This window comes from Otolemur garnettii, unplaced genomic scaffold (genome assembly GCF_000181295.1).
Source record: "Otolemur garnettii isolate 467f Iridium unplaced genomic scaffold, OtoGar3 scaffold00001, whole genome shotgun sequence".
Taxonomy (NCBI): domain Eukaryota; kingdom Metazoa; phylum Chordata; class Mammalia; order Primates; family Galagidae; genus Otolemur; species Otolemur garnettii.
This window is the reverse complement of record NW_003852396.1, coordinates 30,699,600-30,703,961: the sequence shown is the minus strand read 5'-3', so window position 1 is coordinate 30,703,961 and position 4,362 is coordinate 30,699,600.

Sequence of the window (4,362 nt, the reverse complement as noted above, 5' to 3'; positions counted from 1 at the left end):
AAAAAAAAAAAAAAAACAAAACTATCCATTCCTTGACCAGTGACGACAGAATACTATGAACCAAGGGTTATGATGTAAAAAACAAAAAGATCACTGAGCACAGTGGGTCACACCTGTAATCTAGCACTCTGGGAGGCCCAGATGGGTGGATTGCTTGAGTTCAGGAGTTGAAGACCAGCCTGAGCAATAGTGAAACCCTGTCTCTACTAAAAATAGAAAAACTAGCCAGGCACTGTGGTAGGTGCCTATAGTCCTATCAACTTGGGACTTGAGGCAAGAGGATCTCTTATGCCCAAGAGTTTGAGGTTGCTGTGAGCTATGATGCCACAGCACTCTATCCAAAGTGACAGTGAGACTCTGTCTTAAATAAATAAATAAAATATCTAATTCAAAAGACACCCCTTTACTTGGCACCTTCCCTGATTTGCCCTGTCTCTCTAATCTTCTGCTATACCTTAGAGCAGTCGTTCTCACCCTGTGGGTCGCAACCCACAGGAACTGTATTAAAGGGTTGCGGCATTAGGATGGTTGAGAACCACTGCCTTAGAGTTCTTATATGACTGGATTAGGATTATTTAATAAATATCTATTTTCCTCCATTAGCCATTGAACTCATCAAGCACTGCATTTCATTCATCTTTATGTTTTTACAAGCTAGGTTGTTGGCCAGGTGCAGTGACTCATGGCAGTAATCCTAGCACTCTGGGAGGACAAGGCAGGAAGATCCTTTGAACTCAGGAGTTTGAGACCAGCCTGAGCAAGAGTGAGACCCCATCTCTACTAAAAATAAAAACAATTAAGTGGGTATTGTGGCAGGCACCTATAGCCCCCAGCTACTTGGGAGGCTGAGGCAGAAGAATTTAACCCAGGAGTCTGAGGTTGCTGTGATCTAGGCTGACAACATGGCACTCTAGCCTGGGTAACAGAGTGAGATTCAGTCTCAGAAATAAATAAATAAGCTCAGCACCCGTAGCACAGTGGTTATGGCACCAGGCACACACACCAAGGCTGGCAGGTTCGAACCCGGCCCAAGCCAGCTAAACAATGACAACTAATTTGTTTTTTTTGTTTGTTTTTGTTTTTTGGTTTTTGTTTTTGTTTTTGTTTTTGTTTTTTTTTGAGACGGAGCCTCAAGCTATCCCCCTGGGTAGAGTGCCATGGCATCACGCTCACAGCAACCTCCAACTCCTGGGCTCAAGCGAGTCTCCTGCCTCAGCCTCCCAAGTAGCTGGGACCACAGGCGCCCGCCACAACACCTGGCCATTTTTTTTTGGTTGCAGCCATCATTGTTGTTTGGCGGGCCCGGGCTGGGGATTCGAACCCGCCACCTTAGGTGTACGTGGCTGGCGCCTTAGCCGCTTGAGCCACAGGCGCCGAGCCAACAATGACAACTGCAATAAAAAAAAATTGCCTGGCATTGTGTCGGGTGCCTGTAGTCCCAGCTACTTGGGAGGCTGAGGAAAGAGAATCACTTAAGCCCAAGAGTTTAAGGTTGCTGTTCGCTGTGACACCATGACACTCTACTAAGAGCGACATAGTGAGACTCTGTCTCAAATAAATAAATAAATAACTGTCTTGCTAAGTGAATGAATGATTTGTGTTCTGTACAGCAGTCTAACTGTCCTTTTTCTGCACCACAGAGTTTCTGGTTACCAATAGCTTTCACTTGGAAATTCAGGAAAAACTTTGATAGAAATGTAATTAAAAGTCCTAAATCTGCTCAGAAAAAAGTTCAGGAATCCTTGAGTTTGGGGCTACATTTTAGTGGCTCTCCCTTGTGTCTAAAAGATGGAAAGCATAGCTATCACTGAGAAGTTGCCCAATATCTGGCTTCAGAGGGAATGAAGAGAGATTTTGGCTTCTCACAACAAATCTTTCTGGGCTAGTTTCACACAGAAAATCATCTCATCATCCAAAATCAGTTCTATAATCTTATTTTCAATATTCATTCATTCATTTAACATCAACTGAGCATCTATTCATATTTGAAGGTAGGAACTGAGCTACCCTCAAAGAACTCAGTTTTTAGAGAAAAATATATGAAAAAGTAATGTTGATTAGTACCCGGTTGATAATGTCTTAAAGGGGACTGGTACAGGGGGCAGGTGAGAGAGCAGGTACAAGTAACTGCCTAAAGCAGTTAGGGAGGCTGGGCAAAAACACAATGATTCATGTGGTTGGGTAGCAGGAGGTTTCTGGAATCGGACTGCCTAGATTCATATCCATGCTCTGCTGTGTGACTCTGGGCAAGTTACTCAACCTTTCTGGCCTGAGTTTCTCCATCTAAAAAAAAAGGATTCTGGAGCGGCACCTGTGGCTCAGTGAGTAGGGCATCAGCCCCCTATACCAAGGGGTGGCGGGTTCAAACCCGGCCCAGCTGAACTGCAACCAAAAAATAGCTGGGCATTGTGGCAGGCACCTGTAGTCCTAGCTACTCGGGAGGCTGAAACAAGAGGATCGCTTAAGCTCAGGAGTTGGAGATTGCTGTGAGCTGTGTGACGCCACGGCACTCTACCAAGGGCAACAAAGTGAAACTCTGCCTCAAACAAACAAACAAACAAACAAACAAAAGGATTCTGGGCTGGGTGCCCGTAGCAGAGTGGTTATGGCATGAGCCATATATACTGAGGCTGGCGGGTTTGAACCAAGCCTAGGCCAGCTAAACAATGATGACAACCTCAACAAATAATAGCCAGGTGTTGTCCCAGCTACTTGGGAGGCTGAGGCAAGAGAATCACTTTAGCCCAAGAGTTGGAGGCCGCTCTACTGAGGGCAACATAAGGAGACTCTGTCTCAAGGAAAAAAAAAAAGGATTCTGGCAAGGTGCACTGGTACACACGGGTAACCCTAGCACTCTAGGAGGCCAAGAAAGGTGAATTGCTTGAGCTCAGGAGGTCAAGACCAGCCTGAGCAAGAGTGAGACCCGCATTTCTACTAAAAATAGAAAAACTAGCCAGGCTTTTTTTTTAAATTAAATCATACATAAATGCAATCATGAGGTACAATGTGCTGGTTTTACACAACATCTGAAATGCTTTCATCAAACTGGTCAACATAGCCTTCATGGCATTTTGTTAGTTATTGTGTTAAGACATTTATATTCTACACCTAGTAAATTTCACATGTACCCTTGTAAGATGTACCGTAGTTGTGATCCCACTAATTATTCTCCCTCTAGCCAAGCTTTGTGAGAGAATTGCTTGAGGTCGAGAGTTGGAGACCAGCCTGAGCAAAAGCAAGACCCTATCTCTACAAAAAATAGAAAACTTAGCAGGGTGTTGTGGCAGGCACTTGTAGTCCCAGCTACTCAGGAGGCTGAGGCAAGAAGATCACTTGAGCCCAAGAGTTTCAAATTGCTGTGACCTATGACAAGAGGTACTCTACTGAGGGTGACAAAGTGAGACTCTGTCTCAAAAATAAATAAATAATAAAAATTTTAAAAAGAGGGATTCCTTAAGGCTTAGATGAACTATTAAGTGTAAAGCAATTGGAATAGTGCCTGGTATAATGTGCTTATTAATAAATGTGCTTCTATTGATTCTGCAAGGGAGTTCAGAGTCATTAAAGAATTACACCAAAATCAGGCATCTGTAATTTGCACCAATCATTCTAGTGATAGTGTTGAGAATGGATTCAAGAAGGAAGAAGCTGGAGACAAGTGAGATGGTCAGACAGACCTGTGCTGAAAACTCAGTTCATCTTCACATTATCTATGTGAACTTGGGCAAGACCTGAGGAGTAATTATGAAGTTTAATTTGGGCAATAACAATGGCAATAGGAAAGAGTCCATATTTGAGAAATAGTTGGTGCTTAATTAGATGACTAGGTGAGGAAGCAAGATAAATCAAGTTTAAATAATAGCTGCAGCTGAGTGCAGTGGTTCACATTTGCAATTCTACCACCATGGGAGGCCAAGGTGGGAGAATTGCTTGAGGTCAGGATTTGGAGACCAGCCTGAGCAAAAGCAAGACCCTGTCTCTACAAAAAATAGAAAACTTAGCTGGGCATGGTGGTGTGCACCTGTAGTCTCAGTCACTCTGGAGGCTGAGGCAGAAAGATCACTTTAGCCCAAGAGTTAGAGGTTACAGCAAACTATGATGATGCCACTGCACTCTGGCCAGGGCAACAGAGTGAGACTGTCTGGATAGATAGATAGATAGATAGATAATAGCTGTGATTTTAGAAGGTACTTTTATGTGCTAGGTATTATGCTAAATATGGTACATTCAACAAACATTTACTGAGCAAAGTATTTACATACCAGGCACTGTACTAGCCACAAGGAATATAGATAGCACTGAAAAAAAATAAGCAAAACTTCTTGCCCTCATGGAGCTTAATTATTTTTATCATATTAATAT